Source organism: Lonchura striata, chromosome 12, assembly GCF_050655825.1.
Source record: "Lonchura striata isolate lonStrDom1 chromosome 12, ASM5065582v1, whole genome shotgun sequence".
NCBI lineage: Eukaryota > Metazoa > Chordata > Aves > Passeriformes > Estrildidae > Lonchura > Lonchura striata.
The window spans coordinates 15,653,762-15,672,623 of record NC_140714.1 but is presented as its reverse complement, the minus strand read 5'-3'; the positions used below and the strand labels follow the sequence as shown (position 1 = coordinate 15,672,623).

At 41.1% G+C, this 18,862-nt stretch overlaps 1 long non-coding RNA gene across 1 annotated transcript in view; it reads left to right on the top strand.

Moving 5' to 3' along the window:
• The window catches only part of LOC110472603 (uncharacterized), a 141,847-nt gene that overhangs the window by 26,175 nt on the left and 96,810 nt on the right, over nucleotides 1-18,862 (top strand). The window contains exon 3 of the long non-coding RNA XR_014958185.1: nucleotides 7,000-7,168. This is a non-coding gene — a long non-coding RNA (uncharacterized LOC110472603). The remainder of the gene's footprint in view (nucleotides 1-6,999; nucleotides 7,169-18,862) is intronic.

Below are 18,862 nucleotides of genomic sequence, written 5' to 3'. Positions count from 1 at the left end.
TAAAAAAAAAACTTATCCTATTAATCTACAATGATTTTCACTCTGGGTAATCCACTCTGTGAAACATTGCCATTGGGTTTTAGTTTGCAACCTTTGAGAAGTATTTGACATTTACTCAGATATAAGATGGAGTATAAATTAATTAAAAAAAAATAATTCCCAGCAATTTTGGAAAGAAGACAAGTGCTTTTCAATTCCTTTCACTCTTTTCTTTATGAATGTTTGAATTAGCTGATTGTTCTGTGTCAATTAGATGCAGCCTCTAACATACACTTAGTTCTTTGCTAACCAGAAGTTCTTTGCAATAAATACTACCACACATATTCTGCTTTTCTGCTGACTTTCTCCAGGATTGTGGTGTGGGTCTGTGAGGCTGCAGGAGGTTAAATAGTTTGCAACAGCACTGGACAGGAACTGCAAAGTAAGTCTCTGCTTAAAGTATTTCTCTCCTGTCAGCTTCCAAATTTAATAATGATGGGATTTGGGCAAGTACTAAGAGTTGCTATCTGCTGTGTGTGTGCAAGAGATAAAGTGCATGTGCAATAATAAAACACTCTTCAGAATCTGATCTTTGGTCTGTTAACATGCTGAACATGCCTTTTTTTTACAGCAGTGATTTATAGTCCAGCATAACCATGCAGAATCACTTCATTATATTTGAATAATGAAAAAAGAGCCATCAAGATGGCATGTCTCAGGGGAGCTTTCTGAGGCAATACTTTAAACAAATGACTTTTTAGATAAATTTATTATGAAGTGTGATGAAAGCCATTTTTCTTGGCAGTCATACCTTGCGAAATCAATGATGTTTGTTGTGCTGTAGTGGTGGGCTGGGCTGTTTTATTTAATCTCTTACATAAGTAAAGGCTGAGTCCATAGGAACAATGGTTGGTGTTTTGCTGGCACCATGGAAAGGAGACACAATGCTGTAATGGGCAGCTATAATCCTGTCTGATCATGTCTGCTAAATATTGGTGGGCCAAACTTACAACCTAGTACCACAATCAGTTGAAAGTTTATTAGTTGCTTTAAAAACTAATTTTTATATGTGCCCATGAGCACTCACTCTGTTCTATTTGGCAAAAATGTGATTTTATGCAATTTGAAGGAAAAAAAAAAAAAAACCACAATAGAATTTTACTAACATTTATTCTTTCAAAGGAATAGTCAGCCTTTGTACTGGCAATTTGTTAAATTGTGTTATGAGAAGTTTACAAAACCACGCAGAAATCACCAATAATATTATTTGTCTAATATTAGAAATACCATTTTGATTCCTTGGGCATGTTTAACCTCATTAAACCTCTTGTTGCACTAACATTTGATCACTAGTAAGAAATAAACTGTGCTTTCTCAAATCTCAAATAGGTTTTGTAATCAAAGTTGTTCTAGAAGCAAATATCTTACATTCAGGACAAGTATGTATGGAATTAAGATACTTCAGGCTGTTTCTTGGAGTTCTCCATTTTAAGCTGTTTTTTCACTTTCATAAAGTTATTTGAATATGTTTTTCTCTCATGAGGTGACCCCTCCTTGGCCCTTTTTAAATCTCAGTTCAAGAGGAGAATATGCTTTAAAAGAGGCTGATATTTTTAAGAGATAGAATTATGTCTATATAACACATAGAAAATTCACTGGCCTTTACCACTTTCATAACTGCAAAAGTTTTTGTGCTCCAATCCAGATATCATTGCCTGAAATACATTAACAAACATCACAGTAGAAGGATCTTGACTGCCTGGATTATTTACCTGAAACAACCACTGACTGTCCTTTAATCACTTGTTTTATGTACCTTGAAAATAGGGTATTTTCCACTTCTTGTGGAGAGCATTGATATCTAAACCTCAAAAGTAACATGTAATTGTTACGGATTATTAATATTCTCCAGAGATTTAAATAGAGAGGTACAGAAGATGCTGGGAAAATAAACTTACTTCTAGAGCTGAGCTGACTCTTCTGCCAGTGATGAAAATTTGCACCTCAGGATTTGGTGGCTGGCAGCCAGGGTGCCCAGTGAGAGCAGCAGGGTGGCAGAGCTGCTGCTGGAGCTGCCAGAGAGCTCCTGCAGGCAGGAGGGGAGGACGCCCTGTCTGCCCTGTTAGATGCTCCTTGATCCTTGATCCTCCTCACCAGACAGATTTCACTCCATCCCTGAATGGAGCCTGCAAACAAATCCCCCATGATCAGAGAGAAAAACCCTGATTGTTTCCTTTTCTGGCAAGATTGCTTACAATTTCAGTTGAAAAAATTTCTAAACTGATTTTACCAATGAAGAGTGCTAAGAATTTTCTCCCTCTTTAAGGAATAAATCTAATATAAAATTTTAACTCAATAACAACTATTGGGAATTTCAGTAGCAAGTTGCAGTGAGGTTGGACTCACTGAACATTAAGTAAATGAATATTCTGTTAGTCCCTGCATTTGAAAGTTCTGTATCTTGTTGCATTAATTTAAAAGATTTTCAGTCATGGGGAAAAGGTAGCTGTAGTCAATTTTCCCTTTTTGAATTCCAGGTTTTCCTACAGTAAATGTAAAGTTGGCCATGCTTAATTCCTTCTAATGGGTTAATTGATTCCGTGGTTGCTGGATGTGTGACCTGACTTCTGGTTCACCGAGTGGCTGAATGTGGCATCGAGATGATGCTTTTATTTCTGTTTCATTTGGTGAGTGCATTTCCATCAGAGCTGTGAAGGAGGTGAGGTGTGAGGAAGGAAACCTGCCCTTCACCTCAGCAGGTCCAGCACCAAAGTGTGCAGGGGCTGTGCAGGCACGTGTGCTCTGCAAGGTGAGCCTGCCCTTCCCTTGTGTGTTGGGCTTTCTATTGAACTAATTCATAATTTGATTTTTGACATCTCAGTAATCACTGCTAGCAAAAACTAGTCATTTTAATGGCAGCAATATACTGCAAAGCACATTTAACTTTGACAGAATCTTGGAATGCCTTTGCCTCAGCTGCTTGCCTGTTCTTTGTGGGCACTTTTACAACTGACTGAGGACTCCTGCAGGAGCCTTTGATAGGAGCTGTTTGTTCCCAGTGACTCCATTGGCTCCATCAGTGTTATCCCTCCTGGAGCTGACCTTTTCCAGGCCAAACACACACCAAGGGACGTGCACAGTCTGATTTCTGTTGGATCTGATTCCCTCTAAATCCTGATGACCCTTCCAAAGCTGCTCTGATAATCTGAAATGACCCCCAACGGAGACCTTGTCTCCTCAGAAAATCCAAAATGTTTAGCAGCAGCTTTTCTGCCATCTCTACAAGTGCTGTTGCCCAAGCCTCCCTCCTTGTGTTTGCTGCCTGCCAAGGGCAGTGACAGAGGCTGGCACAGCATAGCTGGGTGTGCTGGGCTCTGACATTCACTTTTGTCACTGCCTGTCATCAGCTCCCAGTTCTGATGACACCTTTGTCAGGCACAATGCACTTTCCTTGGTGCTGCCTGTAGTACTCACAAGCTTCTGGTTTGTAATTTTGGTGTCATTTTGGAGCTTTTCAGTGCTTTACTGGCCAACAATGAAAAATCTCTCTTCCATAAGGACAGATTTTTTCTGGACTAGCAATGTGTTTCTGAAGAGGCTGGAGCTGCTGTCCATTCAGACCAGGCATCTGTACAGAAGACTTGGTTAAGGAAAATGGAAAAAATAACTTCTGATTTAATAGAATTGTTTCTGTGGGTTTGGAGGGACAGTACAGAGTTTAAAAGAACAGCTGAAAGACTGATCATGCTGATGACTGCCCCCCAAAATATCAATAATATACTTCATGGGCAACTAATAGGGATAACCTGAGTTCTTTTTTCTTTTTTTTCTGCTCACAGATCTGTTTGTGAACGTTTAGATTGTGACAATACCACTAGCCAAATTAATTGAAATACAATAATGGATTTCTGAAACCTTTAACATACAGCTGTCAGTAACTGACTTCAGCTGTATTCAGTTTACAGGGACTTTCACTGTGCTCCATTGCTCAGGTTGGACAATGAATTGGCAAAGTTTCTGTTGTGGATGCTCCTGCACACTTAGAGGTGTCTGAGATCGTGCTGATTGCTAAATTGCAGAACTTGTTCAGCAGTGAATTTGTAAGCAGGGCTGTTCATTTGTAACATTTCTTTGAGCCCACTTTAAAGGGTGTTTTATAGGTATTTGCTCATCTCCCTCCTTCCCATCCATTACTGTCCCTGCCCCTGCAGCTCTCATTGGCAGGGGACTACACACAAGTGGTAACTCAGGTTAAGGAGAACTTCCAGGCTCCAGCCAGTTCAGGATCAGAGAGAAAGTGTTTCCATATCACCAGCAGAATGAAACCAGGGGAATTCTCACAGTAGTCAGAGAGACTGACACCTGTGAGAATTAAAGATTTAAGGTATCCAAGAGGAGTCAGCATCAAGTTGTTAATAATGTCTTTCGGAGTGTTTGAGGCCATGTAAATTCTACTGATTTTGTGGCTAGCTGGAGTTATTTAGGAATGTCTGATATGAGGAATGTGATGACTGCAGGCTGGATGGAAATGCAGGATGGAATGTGAAGGGATTCATTTGGGCCTTTTTATTTTATTTAAATATTAAAACATTCTGTCCATACTTCTGTGGTCTCCAGCACAGGTTAAAGGGAGAGTTTTGTGTATTTTGTTTGATGCAAGTGCTCACTTTCAATACTTTAACTATTTTTTCATAGTTTTTTAACAAGAGAGCTGCAGTTTCTCTCAGTGTTTATTCATTTAGGCATTGAAAGGAGTTGAGGATTTTGTCATGCCAAACATATATTTCCTCTGTTATACTGATTTTAGGCTAGTTGATTTTGTTTTGGTTTTGTTTGTTGTTTTTGTTTGGTTTCATTGTTATTGTGGTGTTGGTTGTTTTGTTTTGGTTTGTTTGTTTTTGTAGAGGCTCAATTGTAATTTTGGAAAAGAATTGCTAAATAGTTCTTCAGAATGAGGCAGGTGGCTTGTGTTCCTCCAGTAGGTTAGTACTGCTCATTACATTGCAACATCACTAAGTCCTTTACAGTGCTTGTCATTCTGTAAAAGATTAATTTAAAGACATGACTACAACTCAGATCCAGCAATATATACAGTTCAGATTTCTGCAGAATGATTCTCATGCATTCAGGGTGGATTTCAGCCACAATGTGCCCAACGTGAGGCTGACAGCAGATTAACCTTGGTGGTTTAGATCGTGTAAGGCAGGGATTACAGCTCCATGTGTTTGCTGCTCAGGTAGCTGATGGAAAGAGGTTGATGTTCTGAAGCCACAGGATTATGTCTGGTTAATGTTTGATCCTATAGTAAAATGCCTGCCCAGACCCACATTCTTCTTGGCTTAAAAATGTCAATATTATTTGGGTGATGTTAAATAGCATAAGGGAAAGTAGTGGAAAGAATGTTGGGGCTTTCAGCTAAGCCACTGTTTAGCAGTTGCTCACACACAAATGTCTGTGATGAGGGTGGAGGGGACGTTGTGAAGTTCTCCTGGCTCTGCTTTGGGGCTTCAGCTTTGTTTTGTGTAGAAAAGGTGAAATAAAGGGGAGAGGGAAAAATAGGACACTGAATATAGTTGAAAATGCAACTGCTATGGAGTTACATTGTGCCAGAGAGTAATGGAAGCTGGGATTCTTTTAGTTTCAGCTTCAAGGCTCTGCTCTGCAGGTGCTCAGGAAGGAGCATAGGGATGGCTCTCCTTGGTCACTGTTCCCACACTCTGTAAATCCCTTGCTGGTCCCAGCTGCAGGTGATCTGGAGCAGCTCCTGGTTCTCAGTGTCTGGGAGCTTCAGGAGACACCTTTCCTGTGATGGGGTGAGGGGAAGGTGTGCCCAGGGCAGGGGCAGCTTTGCTTAACCAGCCAAACCTGACAGAGGGGCTGGAGTAGAACCAGCTGTCCAAAGGCACACCAGGGCACGAGGAGTTCCTGAACAACCAGCCTGCTTTGCTTTTAGTGCTCTGGGAAATGATAACCAGCCTTAGTGCAGTCATCCATCCTGCTGTGAGCATACCACTGTGCTCAGCCAGCAGAGGTGGTTTTGCTGTCTTGTTCCTAAAGATCTGCAGCTAAGGAAAAAAGCCAGGCAAGAGAAGCTGAACCCTCACACCTGTAATAACAGTGGTGCTGACAGCTGCCAAGAAATGCAAACACAGATTGCAGGTGGGAGACTCTGTCAAAAACTGCTTTTTTCTAAAGAGCAGAGCCTCTAGTCAGCATTTCATCTCACCTTGTTATTGCTATGATGTGTGGCAAGAAGGTTACCTGAGATAGTTTGGAAAATGTAATCTGTCTTTTACTATAAAGTAAATAAAGTGTGCTCTGAATTATAAGAAGCCAAAATTCAGTTTTAACCACTGGCCAGAGCCATCTGTGGCTCTGTGAATGAGTCCCAGGCAGGCCTAGGGATTCACCAAGTCAAGGGGATGCACAAAGCTGTGCTTCAGGAACTTCTGAAGGAGATTTGGTTCTTATCAGCCCCATGTCCTGCAGGGAGATCTTAATTTTTTATTTTATTCAAGAAGCCACACTGAAACTTTTGTGAAATGAAAAAGAAGAAAAAGAAAGTGAGATTTGGGAATATATTAATTGAACAAAAGCTTTCATTCATGCAATCCTAATGTCAGTAAAGCCATTTGAGGGGCAGGAGGAGATCATTTGCTCTAAGGTGTTTTCCTGTTGCATGGGTGTGACTTTAAACCCTGGAGTGCTTGTTGCTGTGAATTACTAAATGTATAGAGATGCTTGAACAGCATCTGTATGTGGGAGTGAAAATGAGCTATTAAAAACATTGAAAATATGAATGTCTGAAATTAGAATTAGTCACACTCTTTTTGGTTAGATTTGCAAGTCTCCCACTCAGAGAACTGTTAAATACTTTTAATTCTTTAGTCATCCTTTAAATTATGTCTGTTTCTATGTAAATTTTCTAAGCCTTCATTATTCATTAATAATTTTGTTAGGGTTTAGCATATTTTATTTATTGGGGTGTTTGAATTTATTTAATACTTGTTTCCTTTACAGCTATTGCTTCTGGTGAGTGGCACCTCTGCAGGTTTGTTGGCTTTAGCTTCTCAGCTCAGCAGTTACAGTGGTGAGAAGATGATGTGTCCTCAGCAATTTGAAGAAGAAGAATTTGATTCGTTTCAGTGTCCTCATTTGGATGGCCAGAAATCCCAGTTACTTTATAAAGGTAGGCTCAAATATCTAGGCTTAGGGTGGTATTTGCCTTATATAAATTTAAAGGGATTAACAGTACACAAGCTTATTCTAGAAAACTCAAGAGAGTCTGGTGTGTTAATATAGGCATATTCTGAGGGTTTAGTCTATTTTTTTTTGCTTTATAACTCACAAGAGTGTGAGTGTAAAAAGCTGAAAACCCCAATACTCACCCCATTGCAGCAGATCCAATGGAATGGGGCTCTGCAGGGATGTGCCATGGTAACTGAAGTCCCTGAGACAGTTGGTGTCAATCTGTTTATTGGAGAGTGCTGTATTTAGGCTTTGGTTTACCCCAGGATGAACAGCAAATGGAAAGTTTGTTTGGTGGTCTCATTTCCTACCCTTTAGAGCCCAGAAATGTGAGGTGACAGAACACAGGATTGCTCTGCCTTTGCTACACATGGAAGATTGGTCCCTGGAAACCAGGGCTGTCCTTTGGAGCACTTTCCCCCTCTTGCCAGGTCCTGTGGCATCCCTGCAGCAGCTGCACTGTCTGTGCTGTCCGGTGAATGATTCCCTGCCTGGCTGCAGGGAATTCAGCTCCTGGCACAAGTAGAGGACATTTGCTTTGTGACCTTCCAGCTGGGAAAATAACCAGGAAGGTCTTTTCCATGGGAAACTGTGATTGGAATATGTAAGAAAAGTGAAAGTGAAGTGGGAATTCATCCAACCTTTTCTCAGAAATGGTAAACAGAGCCATCATGCAGGCTGTGAAATCTGGGCAGGGCAATAAATCCTGTTAGCAGTGATGTACACAAAAACTGGTGGGCTTCTCTTTCTGCCTCTAAGGAACTTTTGAAATGGCTGAATAGGAGGTGATGTCTGATTACCAAGGTTTCATTTTGCATGCTTTAATGCAGCTCTATGTACACTGATGCATGACCATAAATTAAAATGCAGTCCTTGCCCAAATGTGCAGAGGGGCATTGCAAGGCACTACTTGCTACTTCGCTCATTTAAAATTCAGCCACTACTGGTAAAACTTCCTTTTAAAAACAAGATAGTGCTGCTTCCAGAAGGAAATTACCACTCTTGGAGCAGTGTTTGAAACACTTTATGAGTTAGATGAGCAAACCAGGGCCCATCAGAGCTTTTTTAAGCTACTGAGAAACTTGTGAAGTCACTAAACCAGCACAGCTTGCATAGGAAGAGCTCAGGTGTGAGATCAGCTCAGAACAGGAGACTGCCACTCTCTCCTGCAGGTAGGGAGACATAAAGAAGCACAGTGAGGAGAACCAGATAAATTGGAAGGGAAGATTAAATCAATAATAGGGGGAAAACTTTAACAAAGTGATTATCAAGATAAAAAGCTGGCCTCAAAAGACCCAAGGCTTGACACATGAAAAATTAATGGGAGAAGGCAGTAACAAATAGTTTTCTAGGAGTGATGTTGTATTGGAGGGAAGATGGATAAGATATTTACCAAGCATTTAATTAGGTTATGTCCAACAGCATTATGAAGTAGGTGAATGTGTGGACTGATTCATCTGGTAAGGGATTTTGTAAATAAAAAAGAGCAAATTCAGCTGGAACAAAATGGAATGATTGGGTAGGAAGACTTCATCACCTGTAAAAAAATATTCTGGCTCAGAATATTGATAATAAATCTCATTACTGATGCTCATTTTTTACACTGATATTCGTACTTTAGAGGCAAAAAAAACCCCTTAAGTTTGCAGTGCAATACCTTGTCAAAAGAATGCAAAGTGTATTTAATCTCAGAGAAATAGGAAGCTGTATCTAATAGCTGCTCTATTTTCTTTTTTTTTTTTTTTTTTTTTTTTTTTTTTTTTTTTTTTTGTGCAAGTTAACATAAACCAGAGCCATTTATCTGGTTATATCTATCAGATATAATTGAGTTGATGTTTCTGTGTTGTACTATATATCTCTGCTTTGCAGGTTCAATTGAATTTTCAGTGTTTTACAGCCTTTTGTCAGTTCTCCATTCTTCAGAGAATGAGGAAAACTTTGCAATAATGGTTTCATATTGAACTTGTAGACCTTAATAATAAATATTTTGGGTTTATATTGCCTGAAACTTCCAGTTAGATCATACTAGCAGTCAGCTGGTTTCTGTGCAGTGGAGCTGTATGATTAGAGCTCACTGAATTTAAGGCTGCAAGGAGCTGGTGAGTGTTTGTACCTGTAGTTTTCACTGCAGTGCAAGTGTGTTAATTGTTTTATGTAGTGTAAGGAATAAAATGTTTCTCAGATGCAGTGCAGCTGCTGAGGAAGGTATAAAAAACAACAGTTCATGTTCCTACTTTTAGTGAAACAAAGCAGATCAATCCCTACAGGGACTGATAGCTACTTTCTATAGTGGCACCTGCTACGTCAGGAATCGAGGCTGTGGGAGTGAATTAAGCAATAAACAAGTCTGTGCATGTGACATTTCATTTCTGGATTGCTGTGGAAAATGATGTAGAAGCTGCTCACAAGTGTATTGATTCTGCTTGCTGACTTGTGCAGTGACCTATTTCACAGCAACACAAAGTTTCTGGACCTCATCCTGCATAATACACAGACCAAAGCAGATGCTTTATTTTCTCTTAACTACCTTAGAAGAAAGTAGATCCTTTTAGCTGATATGCAGTAACTGCTGGGTTAAATCTTGATTGTTTTAGATAATATGGATAATTCATTGAGCCTGTGTGTAACATCTGAACACACAGAACAAACATACTCTCCTCCACTCTTGAAATAATTGAAGAAATTTGCAGCCTTGGCTCTATGTCTGCCATTTTCCAAGGTGCTTGACATCTAGAATTTAGTTGCTGTTTATAAACCTTTTCCCCCCCTGTGCTGTCCCCCCTTCATCACATGTGAAGGCTAATATCTGTCCTAGAGACAGAATTCCAGCCAGAGTGAAAATGGAGAGGAGTTTTGAGTCACAAGAGAGTAAGTTCACTTCAGTAAACAACTGAGCAAGCAACATAAAACCATTTTCTTTCACAACTGCACACTCCTGCATTTTTGGCTTTGCCAAAAGTCACTGTTGGGGCTTGATCCTAATTCATTGCTGGGATACTGAGTTTTGGAGGTCTGTGAATTTGTCCAATGTGCTGTCAACATCTGCAGAAGAACCACAGGGTCACCAACCTTCAGGGGGCTGCAGTGCACAGGGTTCCTGCCTCTGCCTTCATCAGCACCTCTCATTCTGAGCCATGTCTGTGCTGGGTGATTGCTCTGTTTCTGAGTTTGAGAGAGATCCCTATTTTCTATGGTACTGAGCAAAGGGTGCAGAGCTTTTGTGCTTTGAAACGCTGCTGGAATTTTGGAGCCCAGATGAAAGCTTTTACTATCTCCCAAAATACAAAGCTCACGCTATTGAAAAATCATCTGATAACAGCAGCTGTTAGTAACAGGCATCACTTCTCTGCAATACCTCAAAGCACATTAGGAAGTAATTAGAAAAATTGTTGCAAGATTCAAGAAAAAAAAAAGGCTACTGGTACAGTAGTTGGACATGTGTCACAATAGGAAATCTCTTTGTCCATCTGCTCAGGTGTGACAAGAAAATGTATTTTAAGTTATATGCACTGTGGCAGCACTGGATGTCAAAGTGTTTAAAAACACATTAAGGGTCTCTTAGATGTGACATATTTAGCAGGAATTAATAATAATAAAAACTTGGATTTAACGATTTTTAGACATCACATAAGGTGTTTGAACCAAGAAAGAAAACTCCTTAGAAGATAAGAAGATAAGTTTTCTTTCACTTTTGAATAAGCTTTTTCCTTTGTTCTCCAGTTCTACCTTTTGTTATCAATTATTGCTGCCTTACTGAACATGTGAGGAGCAGTGAAATCTATCAGGAATATCAGAAGGGAGGCACAATGCAGCTATCACACCAGCCACCACATCCATCACCATTTGTCTTCAGTGTTGTGACTGAACAAAACTTGTTCTATCTCTCTCCAGTACTGCTAAAATTTTAACACTATTTTACCTTGTAGCTAACTGATCAGTGTCCCATACCTCATTTAATAAGGTAACCATTCTGTCCAAACTGCAGTAGTATTTTGCACTATGTGGAAAATCCTTATGAATATCCTTTGGTATTTAAAGCATTAGCCATGAGTTGATTTGATACTAGAAGAAACACAGTCTGTGATGCTCAGCTGTGGCAGAAGCCATACCTGTAGCTGTTAAAATGTAATGTGTATTGCCACAAAAGCATTTTGTTTCAGGAGGCTCACATGCAGAAAGGCCAAGAGTTCCAGCTGCAGCACAATGACATGAGCTAACTTCTGGTGACCCGCAGCCCTTGTAGAAGGGGAGAACTGAAATATTTAATATGTTTCAGCAGCAATGGGTCAGGATATTCAGACAGAATACAGTCAGAGGATTAATCATGTTAATCTAATCTGTTCTTACACTCAGTTCCCTGGGCATGCTGGTACCCCAGTAGCTTCTATTGCTGCCTGTCTTTGGCAGAGAGAGCACATCCACTTGGAAGAAAGTAATTCCTTCTTCATTTTAGTCTCTTTACCTTGCCTGGGACATTATTGCCATCTCTCTTCACTAGGTGGATCAGTGGAGTGTATCTTCAGTGCTGTTGCTTGGTTCTTGCTTCCCTTGCAGCGTGCTCGTGTGGGCAGTCCCAGCTGGATGTGGCTGGAGTTTTAAACCTGTTGCACAAGCTGTGCAGCTCCCTGCAAGGTCACCTGTGATTGAGCTCACTCCGACCTGGCAGATGATAATGCCTGTCACATAGAAATAGGTTTGGGGGAAAACAATAGGATGCTGATGTAAATTTCCAGGAGACTAAATCTTGAACAAAGCACTCCAGGAGCAGATATGCAACACTTACTGCACTGGGGGGAAAAAAAACCCTCTCAAACTCTCTATTTATAAACTTATCTAAGGTCTATATTTTGCTAGGAAATAATTCTAGGAAGTTAAAATAAATTTGGCATTGATTAAGGGCAGCATTGCTGTAAGTAAGTTTTTTCTGGAGCAGAAACTTGCTGGTGTTTGTGACTTTGGGCTGGGCAAGAAGCACAAGCAGAGGAGATCCCCTCCTCAGTCAAGGTCTTGAGGGGAGAAGTAAAACTACAACATGGGAGAGAATGAAGTCCTGGGAGCTCAGAGGAAGGCTCATGAGGGATTTGAGGAGGAATTTCAAGGCATCCCATGCAGGTTAATGACAGCCTGCCCCATGCACAACCTGCCTGCCTTGAGTGGGTGGATCTGCTAACGTGCATCCCATTTCCTGTGGAGTCAGTGTTGGAGGAGGGAATCACTGCTGGAGATGGGCCAAGGTCTGGCTCCAAGTGTTTATGCATCTTCTCAGCTTTCATTGTTTCTCTGGTGATTGCTTCCGTATATACAAAATCTGACAAATAATTGTAGTTTGAAGGGCGTGCTTAATGGAGGGTCATAAAAGTGATTCACAGGCAACTGTAAACTGTACTATTACACTAAAGGATAAAAAGCTTCCTTAATGAGCTGTACAAGACAGTTATCGATGTATTTATGAAAGCATTTCCAAGTACATGTTACCGGGGGAATTAAAAGATAAATATTTAAAGATCGGCTGACGGTTTTCACATGTAGCAAAACTCCAGTTGCTCTATTAGGCAGTAAATTTATAAAAGGTATATATTTACATGATTTGTAACAAAAAAGAAACAAAACAAAACTTGCATTAATCCCTTATGTTTTTCTCTGTAATTGTGTTTTTCTATTCAGATGAAGAGATGAAGCATGAAGAAAATGGGCGGATGAGATTCAGAATATTAATAAAGTAAACCAACATTTTTTCCATCCAAATAATTTATTAGCATCCTGCCACAGAACTGTATTTAAGAGGATGAAACCTAACAACAGTTCAGTGTTTGATTAAATTTCTTTTCATCCTATCATTGCTGTACACAATTAGGTTATTCAAGTGTGATCCTTAAATGTTCACAATATGATTCATAGCCTTGTTCTTCACATCCCAGAGAGAGAAAAATTGGTCTGTGGGCATGAATCTGATTAATATATGGATCAATGCATGCCCTTTTAATGTTTATTATACACGTGCACTTTTAGCTTGGATAAATGATTATCTCATTCATTGTGTTACTTTCTCTTTTAGATGTGCTGTGTTATTGTCTGAGCAAAACTTTAGAAGCATTTTAAGCATTCAGGGCTGACTCTTGGTTTGGCACTACCTTGTCAGGTGCGATTACTTTTAATCTTGAATGGATTAATAATCAATAGGTGTTAAACAATAAGATTTTCCTTTGGATTACAGCTGCTGTGTTGTGCAGCTCTGACATAAGGAATGGAGATCTGGCTCATGCTTTCAAGCCAGCTTTAAAGTTTTTTCAGATGTACCTATTTCTTATGTTTATTACACCAAAGTGTTTATAGATGGAGGCCATCCCAGTGGCTGTGACTCCTTGAAAAGAAGGGTGACAAGGTAGCCAGTCTATGGAAAACATTGTCAGCAGCCTTGATCCTGCTCGGGGGAAAGCTACTGGCAGTGCTGAGCTGTGCTAGTAGGAGTGTTTCAGTCATGGGGGTCTCCTCTACAGCCTCAGGAATGTTGTGGTGAAGCTGAATTTAGCCCCAGGTGATGATGCTCACCACATTATCACTTACAGAAAAACCAAGTAGATAATTTGGCTAAAAGCATTGATTAACTTCACGGATGGCAAGGAATCATTTAGTAGCCTCCACTAGGACTTGTGAATCTTTCAAAGTGTAGTGCATGTAATAGATTTTAAATTCTAACTTTCTGATGAAACACTAGGATTTTGTTGTTTTTTTTTTTCTTTTTTCCCCTTGAAATTATTTGATCACTTTAGATTTTGCTTTTGTGAGTGACTCTTCCATTCCACTTGCTCTATTAGGATGCAGTTGTTCTAGTCCATGAGAGTCACTGGCCTTAGAATGAAAGGTGATTTGTGTATTAGGAATTCTGTGGAAAACTAGCAATGATTGGTTTGTTTCTACATGAGAATGTGAGGGATGAAGAGTAGAGTCAGAATTCTAAACAATTAGTGATAGTGGTGGAAGCACAAGGGCACACTCAAGCCCGGCAAAGATTTTCAGTATGGCTCTGCACACCACGTGTCTGACTCCTTGGATGGAGCAGCCTGTGTTAATTATGTCTTTAATCTCTCTTGTACCAAATTGCCAGTGGTTGAGAGAAAGAAACCCATTGATCAAAAGCAGAGTTTTCAAGCATAATAATAATTTGTAAACCCAGTACTTCTGCAACAGCTGTTGCATCGTTCCCATTGCGAGCAGATTGTTCAGCATTTCAGAACGCAAGGCTTCATTTCAGTGGTTATTGGGAAGGCATTTATGGATTTGATTTCTTGGTACATATGGACAATGTATTTGATTTCTTGGTACATATGCACAACTAAAACTTGAAGAGTTTGTTTTAAATACAGCTTATAGATTATGCACTTCAACCTGGGCAGCCTTCCCTCATGCCCCTGTTGTTATGACACGTCTGCTCTGCTCTAGGACGCTCTGCTGCAGCTCTTTGCTCAGCTGGGGTGCCTGTTGAGATCAGCTGGTGGAGGTGCCTTTGCTTCCATCTGGAGAACTGGGGAATTTTACAGGCAGGGAGGCTCACAGCAACAAGTCTGCAGGTCAGAAGGGAAGAATTCCTGAATGACTCCCTGAGGCTGCCAAACTGTGTTACATCCCTTCTATTCACTGCTTTGCCTGGTGCCTTTGCACATTGTTACTGTCAGGGCACGGAGGACCCTATGCTTCAGATGCCTGGACAATATTGGACTCTTCCATATTGATTTCAGAAAATACAGTGTGTGCATTTTTTAGCCTGTTCAGCCACATCTTAACTCAAAATTTGTTCTGTGGAGAGGAGTTGGTTACCCTGCAGCTACTCAAAAGGTCATAGACAGTTGGATTTGCCCCACCAAGGTAATCCTTGTTTCCTTCCCACAGGCTGGAGCCACGCGCTGCTCACGGGGCAGAGTTTGTACAGGGTTGAAACTCAGCTGCTTAAATCTGCACAGAGCATTCCCTTCCCTGAGCAGCCCCCAGCCTTAGCTGGGGATACACAGCACTGGGGTGCACTCAGGTTTATGTGGGTCCCAAATCACTCAGGGCAGCATGCACAGACAGGCAGATCCCCCCCTCCCTGGCAGAGCAGTTACCCTGGCAACTATCACAGGAGATTTTCCTTGCTAGGAATGAACACAGGAGCTAAATGTGACATGTGCTACGTCACACACAGTGACTTCCTTAGATGGAAGCACGTGGTGGCAGGAGAGCTGACACACACAGTGTGATGTGTATGCACAGAATTTGGGGTAATTGGGAGTGGGGCTGGGCCCAGCCTCATCCCCAGTGTCACAGCTGTGAGCAGCAGGTGAGCAGCACTGGCAGCAATGAGCCAGGGAGTGCCCAGGTGCTCTGAGCAACCACCAAAGGGAACAGAGGGGACACAGGTGCCATGCATCAATATGGGGGTATAAAAGGCTGGGCTGAAGAACAAGAAGGGCAGACCCTTGCAGCCTTCTGAAGTGATGTTACTTGCTTGGGCAGACACCCGAAACCTTTTGAAGAGATCTGGTGTGTTACTGTGTTTGGGCTGAAGCTTTCAGGAATTGTGTGGGGATACTCTGTGCATCATGGCCGTCTCAACTGTGACAGTGATGGGGTGAGTCTGTGCCAGCAGCAGTGCTGTGCTCAGAGTTTAGGTTCATTAGTGTGTTGCCTAAAACTGATCTGTATATGTATTAATTTCATAACCACCATTTTTCTTGGAGAGTTCAATGAGGGTGAACATGACTTAAACCCTCTTGCCTACATCCCTTTAGTCAAAGATGCTTTATTGAACTTTATTAGAATAATAAGACTTCACAGTTCCTGGGGAATCCTCTTAAAACTTAAATGGGGGGGTTGGACTTGTTCAAGCTGCTGACTTTTTTTAAAACCTCACATAAACAGAAGAGCATTTGCACATTGTGAGTTTTCAAAACACCCTGAATAATGTGTAGTAATATCTTGCACTTTTCCCCCTTCTTTCTCCTGTCTGGTCTGAGGCAGCTGTAGCTCCCAGGAGCATGAATGGTGCTTTGAGGTGAGCAAGGACTTGATTAGTACTGACAGATGGCACAACCACAGACCTGGGAGCTGACCTCCTCTGAAGTGCTTTGTTGGGTGTGCCTGCTCCCTTACCACTGCCTCTCATACTTGGTGGCATAACAAATCCCCCTTCCTGAGGGCCTCAGGAGTCACAGTTCTGTTGTTTGAGTGCTGATTTTGCAGTAGGGCTTGTTGATAGACATGATCAGTGACACCTGGATAGGAGCATAATTTAAAAAGAGCAATTCTGCAATAATCTGAATGGCTTTTTTCTGATGTAGATTTTTCTCTTTTTTAGCACTGGGAAGTTCAAAGAATGAGTGTTTGCCAGTATCAGTTTTGCTAAGTCATTCCTCAAGTGCAATGGTTTGGATGCAGGTGTTCCTTAGAGCTATTAATGATTGTAAATACCCGATACAGATTTCAGAGAGCCATGGACATGGCAAAGCTTTTTCTTTCTTTATGTCTTTCTTTCTTTTAATATTCTAATCACCTTCCTTGTCTTCCTAATACCTGAATTTAATGTCATCCTAATTATTCTGTGTGGATTTCTACCGCATTTGACATTTGTTATCAGTGTTGGTAGTTCCATTGCTTTCAGCAGATGGAGAGCTCATCTAGAAAAGGCTGCAGAGAGAAGTCAGTGTCTAACAGAGCCAGATTCACACTTAGGTTTACACCAGTTAGATCAGGAGAGCTGGGCAGCAATGGAGTTTTACCAAGAAATTTGGAAGGTTGAGGAAAAATCAGAGATGCTCAAAATCTCTACATTTTTCCATGGGAAGGTCGAGCTAGGCTGCCTTTCTTTGCTGAAGATCTCAGGAGTGGGGTTGCCTGTATAAGGAATGCTGATGAGAATAGCACAAAGAATGCTGATGTTGGGTAGTTCTTAGTTGGTTGGTTTCTTTTAATAGAAGTTTGGAAAAGGCTCCCCAAAGAACAGGAAGACTCAAAAAGTATTTATTTTGCTTTGTAGCCATTTTTAAATTATTTGTTTTCAAGGGGAATCTAATTTGGGAAAAGATAACCCAAGTGATTTTGCATTTTTCATTTAATGAGAACATTTCCTGTGCTTTTAAAGTGCTGTTGGCTTTGTTCTCCTCAGGAATAGCATCTAGAAGCAGCAGCAAGGTGTGGTCAGCTGGTGGTGTGACATTGTCATGTTGTGTTTCTTGTCCTTCTTGGCACAGTCTGCTCTACCCCAGTTTGGTTAATCCCTGGTGACGAATTCTCATGCTGCTGCTGGAATGGAAGGAAGAAGTTGGGTTGGGTGGAAGTTTCTGAAGCCTGTGAAATCACTGGCTAGCTAATATGCTGATTTCATAATAAAACACTGATGATAAGGCCAAAAAGTACCTTTTGCATTGCTGCCTGTGCTTCCTCTGCCTTCTTCAAAGAAACACTGAGACAAATCTATGGACAAATGAAAAGTACAGAGGGAGGGCTTCTTGTTGGGTAAATTCATTTTTACCAAACAAGGGGAACATGTCAGATGCTTTGCAGAGCATCTCTGGATGTGGACAGGGTTGCTCAAATGCAGCACATGATTAGGTTGTTGCTTCCTGCTGTAATGAGCAGACTGAAAACTTCAAAAGGAGATTTCTGGCTGTGCTGTATGTGCTCACAAGGCCTGTCAGTCTGTCATTCCCATTTGATTTAGGATGATGAAAGCAGAAGCAAAATCAAACTCAGTGAAGTGCATTTGGTTTGATGGGATTATAACTCCCAGTGCTCTGGGGAAGGAGTGATGATGCCCATGGTAAGTGTGATACAGCACTGTCAGATCTCACATGACAATGGGCAGGGGCCTCAGCACTGCCTGTAAATATGGGCAAGAGCATTGCAACTGGAGCCTAACTCTGAGCCTGCTGCCTTTGGAGCTGTGCAGTTCTTGGATTTTTGGTTTGGTCCACCACAGAGTTGATGCTGAACATTTACATTGCTGCTTTCCCAAAGGTTAGGGGATCTGCAACTCTGTTGTAGCACTGTATGGCTTTTCTCACAGGTGCAGCTCAATCTTTGGATAAGCAGATTGTTTCCTATGTGTACATATAGGTTTTGTGGATTTGGAAACTCTCCAGCCTCACACCATGAAACAATTATTGAAAAGAGAACCAATCACATTTTCCCCTCTCCCAGCACCAGAGTATTACAAGTTAACAGTAATTTACTCTGTTCTGCCCAGGTCTGTCAGCAACTGCACAAAGTTGCTAACATGGACATATTATAATGAAGTATATTATCTTAGTAAAACCTAATCCCTTATTTGTGGTAAAGTACAAACTGCATCCCAAAAACCTCATTCAGTTTTCCAGCTGTCAGTGGAAGGAGATTTGTGCCGTAACGTTTTTTTCCCAGCTATATTGGTTTTATTAGATATGTTCCCTCCTCTGAACACTTTTGTTATTCCTAAAGTGCCAGGCTAAAAGTGCTCCTGCTCCATCACTTTGTACAAGCACCTGAGTCTGTGTGCTGTCATACTGGAGGGAGCAGAATCCTCTGCTGTGAACCTGTGAAAGTGCTGTGAATGCATTGGGGTGGAGAGCATCCACCCAGTTACACAGAGCATGTTCCACAATTCCTGCAGAGGGAACAGCAAAAC